Source organism: Trichechus manatus, unplaced genomic scaffold (assembly GCF_000243295.1).
Source record: "Trichechus manatus latirostris isolate Lorelei unplaced genomic scaffold, TriManLat1.0 scaffold00053, whole genome shotgun sequence".
NCBI lineage: Eukaryota > Metazoa > Chordata > Mammalia > Sirenia > Trichechidae > Trichechus > Trichechus manatus.
Window position 1 is genome coordinate 15588172 of NW_004443989.1, and position 24425 is coordinate 15612596.

At 39.7% G+C, this 24425-nt stretch overlaps 1 pseudogene; it reads right to left on the reverse strand.

Annotated features, from left to right (window-relative positions):
• The window catches only part of LOC105756348 (immunoglobulin heavy variable 4-59-like), a 38355-nt pseudogene extending 30884 nt beyond the window's left edge, over positions 1-7471 (reverse strand).
• Between the last annotated feature and the right edge of the window lie 16954 nt (positions 7472-24425).

Sequence of the window (24425 nt, forward strand, 5' to 3'; positions counted from 1 at the left end):
ATCCATGTTATGAGATGGTTCACAGATTCATTGTTGTTCTTTCTCGTTGCATAGTACTCCATTGTGTGTATGTACCATAGTTTGTTTATCTATTCATCTGTTGATGGGCACCTACGATGTTTCCATCATTTTGCTGTTGTGAACAATGCTGCCATGAACATAGGTGTGTTGAGCAGTTTTGATCAAAGATTCTATAGCAAAATCATGATCCAAAGGAAAGAATGATGAGAGAGTTGTATATGATTCTCCTGGAATCCAGATTTCTGGCTTTCGTGGACTTTGGGGCAACCCACACAGGCCGTCTTCTTTGAGTGTCCTTTGGAACTTCAAATTTGGGGGGGTGGGAACCTGGTTCCTGAAGCCAACACTTTTGATTCAAACTATAGTCCAGATAAACTAGTAAGACCATTTTGCTCTGGGCATTGTACATTTTTTTTAAGAATTCAGTCTGTTTTAGGAAACTTAATTCGAAGGTCAGGCTGAGCTAAAGTTAGGGTAAATCAGTAATTGTTTTAATCAACCTTCAAGACAATATTATATGAAATACCTGTCTAATATTTGTAATCAAACTCTTATCCTCTTACTATGCAGAAAATTATGTATCTTAAAGAAACCATATTCTCAGAAGATCAACCTCATGGCTCAGACTTCATTTTGTCTTAGGCTCTACTTCAGCTTCTGTGAAAGTGACCTATGAGTGTTAATAAGTAAACCAAGTAGAGACAGCTTGCCCTTGGGAAGAACACTTAGTATGTTTTAAACAGACTAACTGAAGTCCCCTACAGGAAAGGTCTATCTTGTATTATCTTACTAATCATGAATTATATAATGGAAACTTTGTTTTCACATATAAATTTTTCTATATTTTCTATTTCCTTTAGACAAAATTTTAGTGCTCCTTATGGATATATGTTTTTGTGTGGTGAATCCAACTATAATAATTTAGATGATCCCTTTCCAACTGGTCGAGAATTTACGTGGGCAGTTGCTTGTTTAAATTACTGATGAATGTGTGGGCAATGCACTTTGGGAACTTTAGGATTGCCTTTAGATATTCGTCTTAATGATACTAGTAAATATTGGAAAAGTAATGTTAAAATTGTTACATGTTGTAAAATGAGAGTTAGAAGAAAACTCATTGGTCCTACACTCAGGGTATGGTTGGTAGTTTTAATTCGTACTTATGGTATAGTTGAATTGGAAAAATCTTTAAGAAATTTATCAATCACTATGGGTCAAAGCAGACAAAGTTGCTAATGATACGGAAGCACAACAGTGATCTCTGATCTCATAAGTCAAGGTGACATAGATAACAGAATAGCTTTAGATTTTTTTTTATTTTTGTTACCCCAAGATAGGGTAGTCTGTGCTGTAGCAAATACCTCTTGTTGCATTTGGATAAATAACACAGGAGAAGTAAAACAAGATATACATAGAATTGGAGAGCAAGCTACTTGGTTACACATTGTTACACTCTTACAAACACCAGATTTATTTGGTTGGTTACCATCAGGAATAAGGCCTAAATCATGGACTAGATCACTACTTAAGGGATAATATATTCTTAGTCTGTATCCTGATAGTATTAGACATAATAAAATTTATCTTCTGTCTTATATACTTCAAAGGTAAAGAAGGCCTCGGGCTAAAATATTGATGTACATTGAGTCATTGAGTCTGCTCACTTCAGCAATACTATTGAACCTTATTCTTACTTAACATCTTCGTGAAGAACCAGACGGTATCTAGTGGGAAACCAGCACCGTGAGTTTAAAGAGCTTGCAATGGCCACCATTTAGGAGCTCGACTAAGTCCAAGTATTGATCATTGATGTCTTATCTCCAATCTCTGATTGAAATTAGGGAATGATCTAGAAAATAATTTTGGAATAATTTATTCCCTCTCCTTGAGCATAGAGAATGTGGCCCTGCTGGAGCTGGGCCCACAAAGGTTCACAAGGGCTCGCAAGGACACATCGACTGGGCCCTGATGTATAAAGACAGTATAAAGACAATAGCTAAGATAATATCTTTTAAGGAAACTTTCTCATAAACCATTCAAACAGAATACAAAAGAGTTTCCACTCTTATCTTTTTCTATTAACATTTAGTGAATAGAAAACTTATTGGAACAATGAAGACCCTCCTGACTGTCGTTACTGAAACCTGTACCAACAATTGTTAAGAAAGACAATTCAAAATGTAGGATCACAATTTCTAGTCAATCTGTGAAAAGGTGAAGCTTTCAATGGTTTTGCCCATTTTGTAATGCTAATATATACTGATTGCACTGTAATATTTCCTTAGACTTAGACACACATGGCTGTGGTGGCATGCTTGTCTGCCTTCCCACTCTTACCTGTTCTGTAATATTCATTGGACTTGGGCAGATATGGCTGTAGCAGCATGCTTGTCCGTTTTCCAATTTTTGTCTGTTCTGTGATATTTCCTTAGACTTGGGCAGACATGGCTCTGGCAGCATGGTTGTCCATTTTCCACTTTTACCTTTTTGAATATATGTCAAATAAAACTTTCTTTTTGCTTTAAAAAAAAGAACAGTGATTGACATGTTGGATAAAAAAATCAAAACCAGCAATATGTTGTTTACAAGAAAATCACTTTAAATATATGCATGTAGACAGGATAAAAGTAAAGTATGGATAAGAATATACCATCAAAATATGGACCAAAAGAAAGCTTGAGCAGCAATATTATTTTCAGACTGCACTTTCAAATAAAGGACAATTATTAGGGATAAGACAAAACTGAAACCAAACTTGTTGCTATAGAGTTGATTCTGTAGTAGAACTGCCCCATAAGGTTTCCAAGGAGCAGCTGGTGGATTTGAACTGCTGACTTTTTGGTTAGCAGCCATAGCTTCCTGTAGCTCTTAAACACTGTACCATCAGGGCTCCATTAGGATAAGAAGGACATTAAATAAAAATAAAGTTGTCAGCTCATGAAAAGTATAACCGTCTTAATTAATGAAACTGAAAAAAACAAAATCTCATTATATTTAGATACTTCAACACTCCTTCCTTAGTGTGTTTATTATATAAACACAAACAAATATATATATAAGTATAAATATATATAAATACAAGTATATAAATAAGTATGTTGTTGTTGTTGTTAGGTGTCATCCAGTAGCTTTGGACTAATAGCCATCTTATGTACAACAGAAGGAAACACCACCCAGTCCTGTGCCAGTCTCACAAGTGTGGCTATGTTTGAACCCATTGTTGTACCACTGCATCGATCCATCTCCTAGAGGGTCTTTCTCTCTTTTGCTGACCCTCTGCTTTTCCAAGTGTCTTAGTCATCTAGTGCTGTTATGACAGAAATACTACAAGTGATGGCTTTAACAAAGAGAAGTTTATTCTCTCACAGTCCAGTAGGTTATAAGTTCAAATTCAGGGCATCAGCTCCAAGGGAATGCTTTGTCTGTCACCTCTGGAGGAAAGTCCACGTCATCAATCTTCCCTTGGCCTGGGAGCTTCTCTGCACAGGAACCTCACATCCAAAGGATGTGCTGTGCTCCTGGCACTGCTTTCTTCGTGGTATGAGATTCCCCACTCTCTGCTTGCTTCCGTTTCCTTTCATCTCTTGTAAGATAAAAAGTAGTTCAGCCGACACCTCAGGGAAACTCTTTTTACATTGGATCAAGGATGTGACCTTAATAAGGGTGGTGTTACAATCCCACCCTAATCCTCTTTAACATAAAATTACAATCACAAAATGGAAGACAACCACACAATACTAGGAATCATGGCCCAGCCAAATTGATACACACATTTTTGTAGGGACATAATTCAATCCATGACACCAAGTATGATATCCTTCTGCAAGGACTGGTCCTGATAACATGTCCAAAATACGTGAGACTAAATCTTGCCATCCTTGCTTCCAAGGAGCATTCTGGTTGTACTTCCAAGACAGATTTGTTCGTTCTTCTGGAAGCCCATGGTATATTCAATATGTTTCACCAACATCATAATTGAAAGGCATCAATTCTTTTTTGGTCTTCCTTATTCATTGTCCAGTTTTCACATGCATATGAGGCAATTGAAAATAAGGGTCGGACACATCTTTGTCCTCAAAGTGACATCTTTGCACACTTTTTTTTAATCCTAAGTATCAGTGTTTTACTAATAAATTTAAAGGACTCTTGGTGGCACAAGGTTTAGCACTCAGCTGCTAACCAAAATGTTCCCAGTTTGATCCCACTCAGCAACTCTGAGGGAGAATGACATGTTGATCTACTCTCATAATGATTACATCCTAGAAAACCCTATGGGTCAATTTTGCTCTGTTCACAAGGGGCTGTTACGAGTTGAAAACCAACTAGTAGGCACTTACCAATAACAAAAAAATATTTAATTCATTAATAAATTTAATAAGTAAACAGGCAGATTCTCTTCAACTTTATAATTTTCATTACTTTACTAGTTGTATTAACACTTTTCCCATTTTATGAAACTGAGAAGAGCACTTGTCCATGTTTAAAAAAATAATTTTCAGATGGAAAAATAAAAAAAAGAAGAAAATATAAATAAACTATAGTCCTGCTCTAACTAGATTTCGGGCTACAACATTTAGAAATGAAGGTACTGGTGTAACTACATATATATTGACCAAATATCTACATATTTGTAAAATTTTATGGGTCCTAGTATAGTATCATTTGGTCCATGTTTACCAAAGTGTAATTTACATACATCATCATATATTTTCTATAGGTGTACATTTCTATTATGTTGGCCAGTTTTAAAGCTTTATACTAGTGTTCCTCATCCTCAGCTCTATTGTCATTTTGGCCACATAATTGTTGTGGAGAACTGTCTTGGACATTGTATTTTTTTAGAAGCATCCATTCACTCTACCTACTACTGTCAGCTGTGAATACTAAAATTAACTCCAAGCATTACCAGATGTCCCTGGGAGTAACTTCATCCATGTAATATATGGATGTTAATATCGACATGTACAATATTACTCAGGTCATTCTAAGTTAAAAACATTGGGTGAACCTAGATTGAGGAGCACTCATCAAAATGAGTGATAAGTCCAGAACACTTAATTGTGCTCATCAGCAACCTGTACATATACCAATAGGCAATCATTCCAAAAGGACAAGGGGATACTGAATGGTTTAAAGAAAGCTGTGCATCAGTTTTGCATCATTTCAACGTACTTATTCAGTCTGTATGCTGACCAAATGATCCCAGAAGCTGGACTATGTGTAGAAGAAGGTGGCTTCAGGATTGGAGGAAGATGCATTAAAAACCTGTGATATGAAGATAACGCAACCTTGCTTGCTGAAAATGAAGAGGACTTGACGCACTTACTGATGAACATCAAAGACTACAGCCTTCACTATGGATTGCACCTCAATGTAAATAAAAACAAAAATCCTCACAATTGGATGATAACATCATGATAAATTTAGAAAAAAATGAAGTTGTCAAGGATTCATTTTATTTCAAACCACAATAAATGCCAATGGAAGCAGCAGTCAAGAAATCAGATGACATATTACGTTGGGCAAATCTGCTACAAAAGACCTCTTTAGAGTATTCAAAAGTAAGGATGCCACTTTGAGGAATAAGGTGCATCTTAAGCAAGTCGTAGTATTTTATCTTCTCATAAGTATGTGAAAGCTGGACAATGAATAAAGAAGACCAAAGAAAAATTGATGCTTTTGAATTATGGTGTTGGTAAAGAATACTAAATATACCATGGACTTCCAGAAGAAGGAACAAATCTGCCTTGAAAGAATTAGAACCAGAATGCCACTTAGAAGCAAGGAGGGCGAAACTCTCACGTACTGTCATGGATTGAATTGTGTCCCCCAAAAATGTGTTTATCAATTTGGCTAGGCCATGATTCCCAGTGTTGTGTAGTTGTCCTCCATTTTGTGATTGTAATTTTACATTAAAAAGGATTAGGGTGGGATTGTAACACCACCCTAACCCAGGTCACATCCCTCATCCAATGTAAACAGAGTTTCCCTGGGTTGTCGCCTGCATCATCTTTTATCTCTTGTAAGATATAAAAGGAAAGGGAAGCAAGCAGAGAGTGGGGGACCTCATACCATCAAGAAAACAGTGCCAGGAGCAGAGCTTGTCCTTTGGACCCGGGGTTGCTCCGTTGAGAAGCTCCTAGCCCAGGGGAAACATTGATGAGAAGACCGACAGAGAGTGAAAAGACTTCCCCTGGAGCTGACGCCTTGAATTTGGAATTTTAGCTTACTTTATTGTAAGGAAATAAACTTCTCTCTGTTAAAACCATCCACTAGTGGTATTTCTGTTAGAGCAGCACTAGAAGACTCAGACACGTACTTTGGATATTTTATCAGGAGGGACCAGTCCATGGAGAAGAACATCATGTTTGGTAAAGTGGAGGGTTAGTGAAAAAGAGGAAGATTCTCAATGAGATGGATTGATGCAGTGGCTGTAACAATGGGCTCAAGCATAAAAGTTTGTGAGGATGTTGTAAGGCCAGGCAGTGTTTCCTTCTGCTGTACATAGGATTGCTATGAGTTAAAACTGACTCAAAGGCACCTAACAACAACAACATCAAAATGAGAATATTGAAGATCTGTTTGAAGATGGGACACAGGACTGAGATTCAAAGTTAGAACTATGTTCTGCATTAAAAATTTCTAAATCTGGCAACCAATAACACTAATTAATACCCTAATTTGCAAACAGAAGTCTCATCGAGACATATTAGTTTTGAGCCTGTCCTGACACAGAAGGGAAAAATAGGCAAAACTACTTTTCCTTTCTGTATCAGGAAGTCATATGCAGAGTCATGGAGATTCCCTAGAATCGATGTGCATGGGTGTCTCTAGAGAGGTGCTGAAAAGTTGAGGAAACCACAACTTCTGAGAAGGAATGTTTCCATGACTTCCTTCCCCTGCATCTGCTGACAAGATGTGCCACTAACCTTAGTGATCCTGAGAGCTTCCTACAAACCAGCCCCCCTGCTGGCCCCCTGCAAGGAGGTTTGTGTCTGGGCGGCTCACACTGACTTTCTCTCATAGCATTTTTTGCACAGTAATACATGGTCATGTCCTCAGAACTCACAGAGCTCAGTTTTAAGTAAACTTGGATCTCGGAGGTCTCCGTGTGATGGTGATTCTGAATTGGGATGCCAGAGTTGAGTTCCAGAAGTCCTTATTTCACTAATCCACTCCAGTCCCTTTCCCAGAGTCTGTTGTCCCCAGCTCACAGTACAGCTGATTAAAGAGAGTCCAGAGAAAGTACAGGTGAGCAACAGAGTCTGTGAGGGCTTTGCTAATCCTGGGCCCCACTCCTGCAGCTGCACCTGGGACAGAACACCTGGGAACAAAGACAACTACAGTGAATCATGTGCTCAGATGCACCATCCCCATACCTTCATGTCTGAATCCCTGAATCACCTCTGGGAGCTGCCACCAGGAAGAAGAAGACCAGCAAAAGTTTCATGTTATTGTGGATGAGATCCCTGATGCCCAGAGAATGTTCTACAAGGTGAAGAGTAACCTGAATTAAAGTAAATGTGTGCTGTGTTTTCACCCAGATGCCTAAATGAGATTTGCATGTGGGAGGTGCATTTGTATGTAAAGGTGAAGGGGTGGGGGAGGAAGGTCCCTGTCTCTGGGGCACTCACTGGAAAAAGGATGCTGGCTGTATCCTTAGGAGAACATAGTCCTCTCCCCGGGTGTTCCCTTCACCTAGTCCAGGTTTTTTTTTGTTTGTTTGTTTTTTTTAAATTGAATACACCAGTCACTCTTTGGAAACTCTATGGGACAGTTCTATTCTGTCTTATAAGGTTGCTGTGAGTCGGAATCAACTTGATAGCAATGGGTTTTGTATTCTGCTCAGGGAGCCAGATACAATCGAGTATTGTTACTGAACGTGATGGGTTTGCTGCTTGTACTCTCCTTAAGAACACCTAAGAGTCAAGCGGATTTAAAGCAAAGAATAGTTTATTACTCATGGCTAGTAAGGAGATAAGTGGGGATCCTTCCCAAAGCACTCTGGGGGAACAAAGGGCTGGGGGAAGTTTTGTAACACGCAAGTGAGAAGTCTGTCAGCCACTTTAATGCCAAATCCTACCCTGACTCCTTTTTGAATATATATGAAGTTAATGAATATGTGGTGAATAACATGCATGTTTCCTGGAAATGCAGCAGTCCTCAAAATGGATTGCCCAAGGGATGAGCTCTCCATAGCCAGAGGGAAACTGCCTGCCCAGGAAGCAGATCCCCTTGGAAAACCCTTCTGAAAGCTGCCTCTCTGAAGCCCTAATGTCACTGAACCCTGAGATTATGTCTGAGGTCCTATAACTGTTTTCCTGTGTGGGAAATACTTCCCAATCACAGGGATGGTGAGAATTATCAGCAAGTCGGTTTGTTAACAAGAAAACATGTGTCATGAAGGAAACTGGAGAAGTTCCTGCTGACTAATAACATTTCTTTCAACAGAGGATGTTACTTCCTTCTCACTGCAGTGAGAATGTGAGAAATTAGAGAGACAAAAAAGGAAGAAAAGCCCCTACTGGTAGCTGAGAGTTGGAAAGGAGAGGAAACTGCTGAGAAATAGGAAAGGGTGGAAACCCCTGATCCTGAAAGGAAGACACTAATCAACCACTCTCTTCATCCCTCCTGGTACTAGTTTCCTGCTGCTCTGTGGATCCTGAGTACTTCCTGCAGCATAGCTCCCTTCCAGCCTCCCTGAAGACAAGATTTTATCTAGGTTCCCACTGCCTTCCCTTATTGTGTCTCACACATGGTCAGGTCTTTAGCTGTCATGTAACTGAGGCACAGACAGACCTAATTATTTGACATGTCTTTGGAGTTGCAGAGTCAGCTTTGTAGGGATGGCTATAAGCTTTTATGCCAATAGTGCATATATATCCATCCATTTAGCCCCTTACTGGGGGAAGGGAGGCTGGTAGACTCAGTCCCAGCAGTGACCAGTGCTTTCCCTGGAAAATCCTGAGACAGCTCAGGTGATGGGGAGTCTGTGATGGCTCACCATTTCTGTGCCTGACTCCCGTAGCTGCACCTGGGACATGACATCTGATGAAAGAAAGAAACATTATCTTTAGTGACAAATATTGACGACTCCTCTAGGTTGTTTCATTTTTGGCATTCACGCAGTGAAGTAACCACAAGGTGGAAGAATATCAACAGGAATCTCATGATCTTTGGGACAAGGTTCATGATTCCTGGAGAATTCAGCCCACAGTGTGAAGGTTCTTGTCAGAATCTGAGATTTAATTTGGAAGGTGAAGACTTCAAATTCATGTAGAAGGACCCATGCAGGAAGTAGGGAAGGGCCAGGTCTCAGTCTCAAATTGAGAAACTAGGAGTAAGCCAGTCCCACTCCCCAGAGATTGTCCCGTCTTTACTGAGAACCCAGGGACAAAAAAATTTAGAGAATAGATGTTTCCAATTCAGAGAGAGAGCTCTGATCATGGGAAAATAAACTCTCATCCCATGCGAAGCCTCTTTTTCTTTTGAGATGGTCACACCTAACTTATCCTTTTCTCCCTCCTTTCAGGAACATCTTATTTGGCATGCTCATCCTCTTCATTCATCTTTTTGTTTGTTTATTGTTGTAGTTTAAGTGAAAGTTTACATTTCAAGTTAGTCTCTCATACAAAAATTTGTACATAGATTGCTATGTGACCCTAATTACTCTCCCTATACTGTGACAGCACACTACTCCTTTCCACTCCTGATTTCCCATATCCATTCAACCAGCTCATAACCCTCTCTGTCTTCCCTTCTCACCTCCAAACAGAAGCTGCCTATTTAGTTTCATGTATCTACTTGTGCTAAAAAACATATTCCTCACGAGTATCATTTTATGCCCCACAGTCCAGTCCAATCCTTGTCTGAAGAGTTGACGTTAGAAATTGTTTTAGTTTTGGGTCTACAGAAAGTCCAGGGGACATGCTTTCTAGGGTTCATTCAGTCTCAGTCAGACCATCAAGTCTGGACTTTTTACTAGAATTTGAGTTCTGCACCCCACCTTTCTCTTGCTCCATCAGGGACTCTCTGTTGTGTTCCCTTTCAGGGCAGATATTGTGGCTGCCGGGTACCATCTAGTTCTTCTGGACTCAGGATGATGCAGTCTCTGGTTTATGTCATGCTTTCTGTCTCTTGGGTTAATTCTTCCGTTGTGTCCTTGGTGTTCTTCATTCTCCTTTACTTTAGGTGGTTGGGACAAATTGATGCATCTTAGATGGCCACTGACTAGCTTTTAAGATCTCAGATGCCACTCACCAAAGTAGGATGTAGAACATTTTCTGAATAAACTTTATTATGCCAATTGACCTAGATGTTCCCTGAAAGCATGGTCACCAGACTCCTGCCCCTGCTATTCTGTTCCTCGAAGTGTTTGATTGTATTCAGGAAACTTCTTAGCTTTGATTTACTCCAGTTATGCTGACTTACCCTGTAATGTGTGTGCTGTCCTTCCCTTCACCTAAGATAATTCTTGTCTACTATCTAGTTAGTGAATAACACCCCCCTCACTCCCCACCCTCGTAACCATCAAAAAATATTTTCTTCTGTGTTTAAACCATTTCTTGAGACCTTATAATAGAGGTCTTGTAAAATATTTGTGCTTCTGTGACTGACTAAATTCATTCAGCATAATGCTCTCCAAATTTCTCCATGTTATAAGATGTTTCACAGATTCATCATTGTTCTTTATTGTTGCGAAGTGTTCCATTGTGTGAATATACCACAATTTGTTTATCCATTCATCCGTTGATGAGCACCTAGGTTGTTTCCATCTTTTTGCTATAGTGAACAGTGCTGCAATGAACATGGGTGTGCATATATCTCTTTGTGTGATGGCTCTTATTTCTGTAGGATATATTCCTAAGAGTGAGATTGCTGGATGGTATGGTAATTCTATTTCTAGCTTTCTAAGGAAGTGCCAAACGGATTTCCAAAGTGGTTGTACCATTTTACATTCCCACCAACAGTGTTTAAGTGTTCCAGTCTCTCCACAACCTCTCCAGCATTTATTATTTTGTGTTTTTTGGAATAATGCTAGCCTTGTTGAGGAGAGATGGTATCTCATTATAGTTTTGATTTGCATTTCTCTAATGGCTAATGATCGTGAACATTTCTTCATGTGTCTCCTAGCCACCTGAATGTCTTCTTTGGCCAAGTGCCTGTTCATATCATTTGCCCATTTTTTGATTGGGTTATTTGTCTTTTTTTGTTGAGGTTTCACAGTATGTTGTAGATTTTAGAGATTAGAAGCTGATCAGATTTGTCATAGCTGAATTTTTTTTCCCAGTCTGTAGGTTGTCTTTTGACTCTTTTGGTGAAGTCTTTCAGTGAACATAAGTGTTTGATTTTTACAACCTTCCAGTTATCTAGTTTCTCTTCTGGTGCTTGTGCATCATTACTTATGGTTCATATTCTGTTTATGCCACGTGTTAGGGTTCCTAGCATTGTCCATATTTTTTCTTCCATGATTTTTATCATTTTGGATTTTATATTTAGATCTTTGTTCCATTTTGAGTTAGTTTTTGTGCATGGTGTGAGGTATGGGTCTTGTTTCAGTTTTTTTGCAGATGTATACCCAGTTATGCCAGCTCCATTTGTTAAAGAGACTGTTGTTTCCCCAATTAATGGACTTTGGGCCTTTGTCAAATATCAGCTGCTCATAGGTGGATGAATTTATGTCTGGATTCTCAGTTCTATTCCATCGGTCTGTGTATCTGTTGTTGTACCAGTACCAGGGTATTTTGACTACTATGGCAGTATAATAGATTCTAGAATCAGGTAGTGTGAGGCCTCCTAATTTGTTCTTTTTCTTGAGTAATGCTTTACTTATCCAGGGCTTCTTCCTTTTCATATGAAGTTGATGATTTGTTTCTCCATCTCATTAAAAAACACCAGTGGAATTTGGATTGAGATTGCATTGTGTCTGTAGATTGCTTTGGGTAGAATTGACATTTTCACAATGTTGAGTCCTCCTATCCATGATCAAGGTATGTTTTTCCACTTTTAGGTCTCTTTTGATTTAGTGTAGAAATGTCTTGTAGTTTTCATTGTATTGGTCTTTTATGTCTCTGGTTAGATTTATTCCTAAGTATTTTATCTTCTTCAGGGCTATTGTAAATGGTATGGATTTGGTGATTTTCTTTTCAAAGTTCTCTTGGTTGGTGTAAGAGGAATCTAATTGATTTTTGTATGTTTATCTTGTATCCTGATACTTGGCTGAAATCTATTAGTGCCAGTAGTTTTCTTGTGAATTCTTTGGGGTTTTCTGTGTATAAGATCATATCATCTGCAAATAGAGATACTTTTACTTCTTCCCTACCAATTTGGATGCCTTTTATTTCTTTTTGTAAGCCTAATTGCTCTGGCTAGGACCTCCATCATAATGTTCAAGAAGAGTGGTGATAAAGGACATCCTCAAGGGTTATGCTTTCAAAGTCTCTCCATTTAGGATGGTGTTGGCTGCTGGCTTTGTATAAATACCCTTAATTATATTGAGGAATTTCCCTTCTATGCCTATTTCGTTGAGAGTTTTTATCATGAATGGGTCTTGGACTTTGTCAAATGCCTTTTCTGCATGGATTCATAAGATCATGTGGTTCTTATCTTTTATTTTATTAATGTGATGGATTATATTGTTCATTTTTCTAATGTTGAACCATCCATGCATACCTGGTATAAATCCCACTTCCTCATGGTGAATTACTTTTTTGATATGTTGCTGAATTGTATTGGCTAGAATTTTGTTGAGGATTTTTGTGTCAATGTTCATGAGGTATATTGGCCTGTAATTTTCTTTTTCATTGGTGTCTTTACCTGGTTTTGGTATCAGGGTTACGCTGGTTTCATAGAATGAGTTTGGGAGTATTCCATCTTTTCTATGCTCTGAAATACCTTTAGTAGTAGTGGTGTTAACACTTGTCTGAAAGTTTGGTAGAATTCTCCAGTGAAGCTGTCCAGGCCAGGGCTTTTTTTTGTTGGGAGTTTTTCAATTTCTTCTTTTGTTATGGGTTTATGTAGTTGTTTACCTCTGTTTGCGTTAGTGTAGGTAGGTAGTGAGCTTCTAAAAATTTGTTCATTTCCTCTAGGTTTTCAAATTTGTTGGAGTACAATTTTTCATAGCATTCTATTGTGATTCTTTTAGTTTCAGCTGAATCTGTTGTGATATCATACATCTCATTTCTTATAGAGGCTATTTGCTTCCTCTCCTGTTTTTCTTTTGTCAGTTTGGCCAACAGTTTATCAATTTTGTTGGTCTTTTCAAAGAACCAGCTTTTTCTCTTGTTAACTCTTTCAACTGTTTTTCTATTTTCAATTTCATTTAATTCTGCTCTAATTCCTATTTCCTTTCTTTTGGCACTGAAGACTTCTTTTGCTGCTCTGTTTCTACTTATTCCAGGTGTAAGGTTAATGTTTTGATTTTGGCCCTTTCTTCTTTTTGGATGTATGGATTTATTACTAAAAACTGACCTCTGAGCACTGCTTTTGCTGTGTCCCAATGGTTCTAGTAGGATGTGTTTTCATTCTTGTTTGATTCTACAAATTTCTTTATTCCATCCTCAATTTCTTCTGTAACCCAGCAGTTTTTGAGCAAGGAGTTGTTCAGTTTCCATGTCTTTGATTTTTTTTTTCCTTTCGTTTTCTGTTGGTGATTTCTCCTTAATGACTTTATGGTCAGAGAAGATGCTTTGTAATAATTTGATGCTTTGGATTTTGTTAAGGCTTGCTTTATGGCTTAATATATGGTCTATTCTGTAGAATGTTCCATATGAATTTGAAAAGAATGTATACGTGGGTACTGTTGGGTGGAGTGTTCGGTGTATGTCTATGAGATTCAGTTGGTTGATTGTAGCATTTAGATCTTCTTATCGAGCTTCTTTCTGGATATTCTGTCCTTCACCTAAAGTGGTGTGTTGAAGTCCCCTACTATTATTGTGGAGCTGTCTCTCTCTCTTTTCAGTGTTGTTAGAGTTTGTTTTATGTATTTTGGAGCCCTGTCGTCGGGTACGTAAATATTATTGTTTTGTCCTCCTCGTGTATTGACGGTTTAAGCATTATATAGTGTCCTTCCTTATCCTTTGTCGTGGATTTTACTTTAAAGTCTGTTTTGTCAGAGATTAATATTACCACTCGTGCTCTTTTTTGAATGTTGTTTGCTTGATATATTTTTATTGTCCTTTGAGTTTTAGTTTGTGTCTTTAAGTTTGTGTAGGCAGCACATAGTTAGATTTTTTTTTTTTTGAATCCAATCTGCCACTCTCTGTCTCTTTATTGGTGCATTTGGTCCATTTACATTCAGGGTAATTATTGATAGGTATGAGTTTAGTGCTGTCATTTTGATTTTTTTGTGTGTGTGTTGTTGACAGTTTCTTTGTTGCATTTAACTTTCTGTGCTGAGTTACTTTTCTTTATGTATTTTATTTTCATCTTTTCATTGTTGATTTTGTATTTGCTGAGTCTTTATATTTTTTTAGTTTTTATTTTGATTTGTAGGATTGTTAGTTTCCTTTGTGGGTAATATTTATCCCTATTTTTCTGAGTTTTTACCAGTCTTTTATTTATATTACCTTGACTTCCTGTCCATATGAAAAATCTATCTCTGTATGTTTTAGTCCCTCTTTTTTGTTTTCATGTTGTCATCTTTTACATATTGACATGTATTTCCCTATTTTCAATGATTTAGCTTTTATTTATTTTTGTGACTTCCCTATCTGTTTTGATATCTGGTTGCTCTGTCCTATGTGCTAGCCTTGGGTTGTTATTAGATGTTATTTATTTTCTAACCGGAGAACTCCCTTTAGTATTTTTTGTAATTTTGGTTTGGTTTTTGCAAATTCTCTGGACTTCTATTTATCTGGAAATACCCTAATTTCACCATCATATTTGATGGAAAGTTTTGCTGGATATATAATTCTTGGTTGGTAATTTTTTTCCTTTAAGTCTTTATGTATGTCATCCCATTGTCTTCTTGCCTGCATAGTTTCTGCTGAGCAGTCTGAGCTTATTCTTATTGACTTTCCTTTGTGATGACTTTTCTTTTCTTCCTAGCCTCTCTTAAAATTCTCTCTTTATCTTTGGTTTTGGCAAGTTTGATTATAATATGCCTTGGTGACTTCTGTTTGGGATCCTACCTTACATGGGGTTAGACGAGCATCTTGGATAGATATCTTCTCTTCTTTCAAGATATCAGGGAAATTTTCTGCCAACAAATCTTCAACAATTCTCTCTGTATTTTCTGTTATCCACCCCCCCCCCCATTCTGGTACTCCAGTCACTCATAGGTTATTCCTGCTGATATAACCCCACATAATTCTTAGGGTTTCTTCATTTTTTTAAAAATACTTTTATCTTATTTTTCCTCAAATAAGTTGGTGTCAAGTGCTTTATCTTTAGTCTCACTAATTCTGATTTCCATTGCCTCAATTCTGCTCTTATGACTTCTATCAAGTTGTCTAATTCTGGCATTTTATTGTTAATCTTCTGGATTTCTGATTGCTGTCCCTCTATGGCTTCTTGCAGTATGTTGAATTTGTCATTATGCTCTTCTGTAATCTTCTTAAGTTCCTCAATTACGTGTTCTGCATTTTGATTAATTTCCTTCCTAATCTCTTGATGAGTTCTGTACATTAATCTTTTGCATTCTGCTTCTGGTAATTCCAAGAAATTTTCTTCCTCCAGAAAATTTGTAGATTCTTTATTTTGGGAGCTTGCCGAAGCCATCATGGTCTGCCTCTTTATACGGTTTGTTATCGACTGTTGTTTCTGAACCTTCAATAAGTTATTTTATTTATTTTATGTTTGCTTACTCTGTCCTAGCTTCTTGTTTTGTTTTGTTTATATGCACAGATAGGCTGCTCATGTGAGCTAGCCCAGTCACCAGCACCCTGAAGCTCCAATGTCCTGCCACCAAGTGGCCAGAACTACCACGAAGTATGTGAGCACAGGAGTCTGCCGACTCCTCCTGTATGGATTCATCTCAGGTGTCCAGGTAGTTGGCTACCAAGTTTGTGGTGCAGGCTCTCACTACAGTCCTAGATGGGCAAGGCTGATTGGAGTAGGCACAGGCATCCAGCCGTAGCAGGTGGACACAGGCTGAGGAAGGCAGGGGGCCAACAGCCACCCCCAAGTGTCCAGGAGGAAAGCGTGTCCCTGTTCCCTAGAGTGCATAGATGGTGTGTTTTGCAGCCCGACTATGCGCACCCAGTGCTTTTGGCTGTGAGGACTATGGGCCACGTCTTCTTCTTGGGCCCCTGTTGCAGGTGGCTAGGTGGCATGGTTGGAGCCACCAGTACTCAGGCTCCTGAGGTGGGTAGGTGAAGACCCTGCTTTATGGGCAGAGCAGTGTCAAATGCCATGAACCTGCCACTTCGTAGGTGAAACAGTTGTAGTTAGACTTCAGGTATACACCCTGATGCATTGTGGTAAGGAGGTCCTACATTGTTGAAATAGACCCAGACAAATCTATGCAGGGGGTAAGACACTCAAAGTCTGTGGGTCTCTTATGCCTGTGCATATGCATAGGAGCTGTGCCTACCCTGAATTCCTGTCTTAGGGCAGCCGGCAGATTATTTTTCCCGTTTGTTAACTTGTTCACTCTCCAAGGCCAGGAGAATGGCTCAGGGCACAAGACAGATCCTGCTTCCAGCCAAAGGGACTTGGCAATTGCTGTAGCTGGTCCCAGACCCAGTGCAGAGAGGGGAGTAGGGAGATAAATGGGAGAGGTTTTTCCCTTAGCGGTGTTTTTGATTCTTGTGGTAGGCTAGATGCAAGTACTTATCTTTCCTCGCTCAAGGGCTGCTTCTCACTGGTTCTGAATAGCCGAGTAGACTCTCTGCCTCTGTGTCTCTCCTGATGTGGAATATGTCTCCCGAGTGCCACTGCTTCCCTGTCTCACTGTGCACCATGAGCGGATCAGAGCTGAAGGGCTCAGGCTCTCACTGGGTCAGGTCTGGCAACTCCTTACTGCTTCCGAACTATCTCTCCCTCCCGCTATCACTCAGTTTGATTCCTCAACTTTGCCTTTGATGTTCAGGGATCCTAGACTGTCATATATAATCCATTCACTTGTTTTTTCAGGTCTTTGTTGTAAGAGGGAACACCTGAAACGTCTGACAGTAGTCATCTTCACCTCGCCCCCCATCCTCTTCATTCATCTTAACATACCAAAGGGTGGCGTTTGAGAAGATATTGAAGAAAAATATATTATAAGGAACATAATGCTCCAGAGACCGCATATCTGAGATCACTTGCAAAGCTTGGCCCATTGAAAACTGTGAACTTTAGGTGGGTCACTGGGTTCTTCCTTGGTGTTTCCCTATCTCCAGTACAGGCCTTGTGAATACCTATCAATCTGTCTTTAGGGGAACACAAGTGGATGATGATTCTTCTGGTAGGATATACACAGAGTTTGTATTCCGTGAGGGTAAATCATTATTCATAGCCATGAAGAACCTCCCCTTGATCTGCTCCTACTCCTACCACAGAAATGAGCAGCTTCTCCTTGCACAAAAAGTCACCTGAGCTTTGGCCTGAAGAAGGGATCATGAGGTTCTTCAACTCTCCCAGTATCCCTTTGACCCTCAGACTTCCCTGTTCTAAGCTGGAACCCTGCATGCACATTGTGCATGAACTTTACATGAATGACCATCTGTATATTTAAAGATTTTCTAGAATGAATACCAGTATGAGTGGATGTAAGTTTTTGCATTTTGTGTGTGTGTGTATGTGTGTGTGTGCACACAGTGATGGTTTAAGAGAGGTTTCATGAAATTTGAACAAAAATTTTAAATGCTTACGTCAGGAAAGAATTTTCATGTTTGTGGAAACATAAGAAACCTGTGTAGTGAGAGTGTTGTGAGCCACTGAAAATGACAGAAATGAGACCAAAGCAAACTCTTAAGTCCTTCCATTTCCACATCATGACCCAGGTGGCCAGTATCTCTAGAAAGCCTCAAAATGGGTCATGTTTCCCATCTACTACCCTGAATCTGGAAGTGAGAATTCACTTAGCTAGCCAAACACCACAAGCTGTGTCAGTCCCCTCACTCATTCATGTTAAAGTGTCTTCTTCTTAGCGAGTAGGTTGTGTGAGGTGAGGTCTGGTGCAAGAGGCATGTAGAAATGCCATGGATGAAGGTGCTCTCAGGGGAAGTACAGGTAGGAAAGACAAATTCTTGCACTGAATAAATGTGATCTCTGTTAGGAGACTTTGCTGAAGATCAAAGTGTACTTTTCGAAGATAAAGCACATCTAACACCTCTGTTCTTTTATTAATTTTCTTATTGTACTTTAGATGAAAGTTTACAGAACAAATAGTTTCTCATTAAACAGTCAGTACACATCTTGTTTTATGACATTGGTAACAATGTCAGAGCAGTCACTGGTGGTAGCCAGGCACCATCTAGCGGTACTGGACTCAGTCTGGTGGAGGCGGTGGTAGATGTGGTCCATTAGTCCTTTGGACTAACTTTTTCCTTGTATACTGTGCTCTTCATTCTCCCTTGCTCCCCAAGGGGTGAGACCAGTGGATATCTTAGATGGCTGCTCACAGACTTTTAAGACCCCAGATGCTACTCAAGATAGAATGTAGAACACTGTCTTTATAAACTGTAACACCTCTCTGTTCTTGTCCATTATTGTGGGGGTTTGTATCAGTTCATATTAGTTTAGTTGGATGGACACCAGTTCATATTTTATGTTTAATGGAATTTTATCATCAAAATTACTATATGGAGATGATATAATTAAATTCCTGCAAATCCCCTACCCCCACCATGTAACAGGATCAAGATCAGGTCTACATAAGCTTTCCCTGCGACAATCCATCCTAGGTAGAGAAGAAAGAAATATATATATAGGTATCTCCATACTTCAAATTTATCTTATAGGTCTAGAGTCAGAATTAAAAGGAGGTTTCCTTTGGATGTTATTTGTGGAATTGGAAGAACTGACAGCATCCCACCACATTCAGGAGAGGTGTATGTTGTGCTCACAGTGTCTTCCCACCTCTGTGGCTCTCTCACAGCAATATCTTCTCTAGTCTTAAGCACTCAGGCTATTGGCCAGAGGTGACATCTCAAGTTTTCTTTGAACGTATCCTGGCCATGGGTAGCTGAGCTACCATCGTGGTCAGCACAGCTGTTATAACTGACCAGCCTCTTCAGCACGTTTGCAGGCTCCTCTCTGATCCAACTTAACCAGCATACATCACTCCTGCTCACTGTGCTCTCCAGCTGTTTGACTGTATCAATGTCTCAGGCCATAAATCACTGGGTCAAAACAAATAATATTTCCTGGACAGAAAAGTAAACTCAGACCCTGCTAGGCAACCCCAGATGACACAAGAAACATCCCTCCCCTGCCTCTTTCTCCAACTGATCCTGCAGATGATGAGTCCTGAGCACCCCCTGCTTATCAGCTCCGTTCCTGCAGGGAGTTTTGTGGCTGGGCTCACACTGCCTTCCTCTCACTATCGGTCTGGCACAGTAATACAGAGCTATGTCCTTAGCTCTCAGATGCAGCATGCTCTTAGTGTTACCTCTGAAGATGGTGAAACTTCAGTGAGTCTGCATACTATGTGTTACTTCCATCATAGCACACATCTGTTAGCCACTCTATCCCCTTCCCTGGGGCCTGGCTAATCCAATGCACATCATAACTTCTGAAGGTAAAATTGGATGTTACACAAGAAAGTATCAGAGAACTCACAGGTATTCTCAGGACTCCTCCAGACTCCACCAACTTCATCTCATAATGGACACCTGCAAACACACACATTGGGCTCAGGAGATCCATACTCTCCACACACTTGCACACACAACATGCATCAATATCTTATAACTCTAACAATAACCTTGGTGAAGGATGAGAAGGAATCCTAGATCAGTTTAAACTCCATTATTTGGCCTCTGGGCTCACAGATGCTTGGAAACAGCAGAGCACCTGGGCCTGGGGCTCCACTCTAAGGGCTTCAGCGATCGGTTCTGGGAGGGATTTTCTGAAAAGAGGGCAGGGTCATATATGCATGTCTCCCTTACTTTAGAGGGGTATTGGCTGTGAATGGTAAGTACAGAAAGGCTCCCCAGAACAGATAAATGTCTCAGGATAGCAGGGTGGGAGGAGTAGTTATAGAAACAATAATGCAGCAGACATCTATTGAGCTTTACTCTGCATATGAAACTCTAGTTAGCATGTTCCATCATTACCTTGCATAATTTTTCCTAATATAATAAACGTTATATATAATTTACCTCATATAATTAACCTTGTATATAATATACATTACCTTAATCTTCTCAACAATTCAGTAAATTTTGTAGTATACTCCTCGATTTACAGACAGAAAAGCTAAAACCATGCTCAGAGCAGTTACAACAAACGCACCTCTCTTCAGCATTAATAATTGGAACAGCCATGACCTGAGTTCACTCAGTCCATCCCCTCAATCTGCTGAATGGACCAGCCCATTCCCAAGGTAATTGGTATTTACATAATGTCTCCACATGGTCATTCCTACTATGACTGTACTGTTATTCTTATTGTTGCCCTCAAGTTGATTCCAACTCATAGTGACCCATATTTATATTTGAATTATAAAAGTGGAATAGTTTTAATTCAGGAGGTTTTCATGCTGTTGGTATGAAGAATGCAGTAAATTCATAAGTCTTCCATGACACATAAAGTACAAGAAAAGACACATTTTGCTAAGAAGTAAGGTCAACCGAGGTGTTTCTGTTTAGTAAATGAGAGTCCAGGTTTGGATACTAAAGTGCGTTATTGCCACCCCTAAAAAAATTCTACATAACATGGACAAAGTGCCTCAGTGCAATAAGAGTGTGTATGTGTGTGTGTGTGCCTGTGTTACAATGATCAAAATTCTATGTAATATGATCGCAATTTATAGTGCATTAAACTAAGGAGATGTAGTGATATAACAGTTAAGCAATTGGCTTCTAACTGAAAGGTTGATAGTTTGAACCCACCAAGTGGCTCCACAAGGGAAAGACCTGGTGATCTGCTCCTGTAAATATTACAGTCAACAAACACTATGGGGCAGTTCTATTCTGTCACATGGGGTGTCTGTATCTTGACTCTTCCAGTATCTCTTCAACTCTCAGAATTTCTTATACTCAGCTAGAATTTGCATGCACAGTTCTGTGCATGGAAGTTGCAAGAGTGACCAATTGTGTAAGTATAGATTTTCACAAATGTATATTAGTGTGAGTGGATGTCAGTTTTTGTGTCCAGTGTGTGTGTGCCCTGAGGGTTAAAAAGAAGTTTCCATCCAACTGGAATAAAAATTATTAATGCATAGGTGAGGAACGAATTCTCATGTTTGTGGAAATGTAAACAACACTGTATAGTGAGAGTGACATGAGTAAGTGAAAATGACAGAAATGAGACCAAATCAAACTCTTAAGTTGCTCAAGTCCTTAGAGCCCATCCTTTTCCACACCATGGTCCAGGTGGCCAGCCTCTCCAGAGACCTAGAACTAGGTTCGGCATTCATCTACTACCTCAAATCCAGAACTGAGATGTCGCTTAGGTAAGCTGAACACCATGGCCAGCTGCTCTGGGGTTTTGGCACAAGGGAGAAGATGATCCCAAGGGCTGGGTCTATCCTGTCATATGCTTGCTCCAGAATACGCTCCTAAGTATGTTCCTGCTAGAAGGTAGGTTGTGTTTGGTCAGGTACTGCTGCATGAAGTACTCAGGAATTCCATGATGGAAGTGCTCTAAGGGGAAGTTCAGGCAAGAAAGACCAGTCCATGGATGTGAGGACATTTTGCTGAAGATCTGACTTAGCCAGGAGTCATCAAAGCTGCTCACTGTGCTCTACAGTTGCTGAAATCTCTTGGAATCCTCAGCACCACAGATCACTGAGTCAGAAGAACTGTCTCCTGGGAGAGAAGAGGAAATTCAAAATCTGAAAGAATTTCCAAGTGACGCAGAGAATCTCCAACCCCAGCCTCTCTCTGTACCTGATCCTGGAACTAGCGGTTCCTGAGTGCCCCCTGCATCCTATCCTCCCGGATGCTCTGCAGGGGAGGTTTGTGTCTGGGCTCCCACTGCTTTCCCCTCACTGTGTATTATGCTTACAGTCATACACAACTGTGTCCTTGGTTCTCAGACTGTCTATTTACATATACAGCGTGTACTTGGAATTGTCCCTGGCGATGGTGACCCAGTCTGTAGTGGATTCTTCATACTCTGTGCGACTTCTATTATATCACATACCTGCCAGCCACCCAATCCCTTTCTCAAGAATCTGACAAACAGTTAATTGTGTAATACTTGAAGGTAAAACTGGACACTACACAGGAGAGTCTCAGGGAGCCCCTTGGTTTTCTCACATCTCCCCAAGACTCCAACTGCTACACCTCACACTGGACACCTGAAAACACACAGACATGGGACTCAGGAGACCTGCATTCTCCACTAACTTGCACACAGAACATGCATCAATCCCTTATATTTCTAACAGAAGCCTTGCAGAAGGATGAGAAGGAATCCTCAGATCAGATTGAACTGCATGGTGCGGCCACTGGGCTCCCAGATCCTGGGAACAGCAGAACAACTGGGCCTGGGGTTCCTCTGACAGGGCTGCAAGGACAGGTTCTGGGAGTGTTTTTATGAAAAGAGTATGGGGGATATTTGCATGTCTCCCTCCCTATACAGGTTTATTTCATGTGAATGCCATGCACAAAGAAGTTTCCCAGGACAGACAAGTGTCCTGGGACAGAAGGGTAGGAAGAGTGGGTGTGGAAACAGTCATGGCAGCAGACATTTATTGAGCTTTCCTCTATGCATGAAACTGGTGAGCAACTTCCATAATTACCTTATTTAATTTTCTCAAGAGTTCAGTATATTGTTTGCAGTATATTGTTTCCTCTATATACAGACAGGAAAGCTAACACCAGGTTCACAGCAGTTAAAATACTTACTCCTCTCTGCATCATTAATAATTGGAATGATCATGACTGAGGTTAAATCAGTCCACATCCACAATCCCATGCATGGACCACAAGTTATTCAATACCTATATAATGTCACAGCAATTTAATTTCTACTATGATTGTACTACATGCATTTTTATTTCTTATTATAAAAGTAGAATATTTTTCATCCAGGTGGTCTTCATGTTGTTTCTATTGAGAATTTTATAAGTTAATAAACCTTTCATAACACAAATGATGTTTAAAATCACCTCAAGTACAAGGCAGGTCACTATTTGCTAAGGAACAAAGTTAATTCAGGTGGCTCTTGCTGTCCAGAAATGAGAGTTTAAGGTTGGATAATAAAGTGCATTATTGCACAAAAGACCTTGCTAGCATTACATGGACAAGGTACCTCAAAGCAATAGAGGAGTGCGTGTGTGTGTGTTACAATGATAATATGTTATGCAATATAATCATAATTTATACTGCCTTAGAGGGCTTTAGCCCATGGTTAACACATTTGGTGCATTGTTGTTAGGTGCTGTCAAGTCTGTTCTGACTTATAGTGACCCTATGTACTAAAGAACGAAACACTGCCCAGTCCTGTGCCATGCTCACAATCGTTGTTATGTTTGAGCCCATTGTTGCAGCCACTGTGTCAATCCATGTCATTGAGGGTCTTCCTCTTTTCCGCTTACTCTGTACTTTACCTGGCATGATGTCCTTCTCCAGGGACTCATCTCTCCTCATAACATGTCGAAAGAATGTAAGACATAGTCTTACATCCTTGCTTCTTAGGAGCATTCTAGTTGTACTTCTTCCAAGACAGATTTGTTCGTTCTTTTGGCAGTCCTTGGGATATTCAATATTCTTTGCCAACACCATGATTCAAATGTGTCATTTTTTCTTTGATCTTCCTTACTCATCGTCCAGCTTTTGCATGCATATTATGAAGTTGAAAATATCATGATTTGGGTCAGGTGCACCTTAATCTTCAAGGAGACTTCTTTGCTTCTCAACACTTTAAAAAGGTTTTTTTTTTTTTTTTTTTGCAGCAGATTTGCCCAGTGCAATGCATCTTTTGATTTCCTGACTGCTGCTTCCATGGGTGTTGATTGTGGATCCAAGTAAAATGAAATCTTTGACATCTTCACTCTTTTCTCCATTTAACATGATGTTGCTTATTGGTCCAGTTGTGAGGATTTTTGTTTTAATTATGTTGCGGTGTAATCCATACAGAAGGCTGTGGTCTTTTGTCTTCATCAGTAAGGGCGTTAAGTCCTCTTCACTTTCAGCAAGCAAGGTTGTGTCATATGCATAATGCTGGTTGCAGGTTGTTAATGAGTCTTCCTCGAATCTTGATGCTACTTTCTTTTTCATATAGTCCAGCTTTTCGGATTATTTGCTCAGCATACAGATTGAACAGGTATGGTGAAAGGATGCACCCCTGATGCACACCTTTCCTGA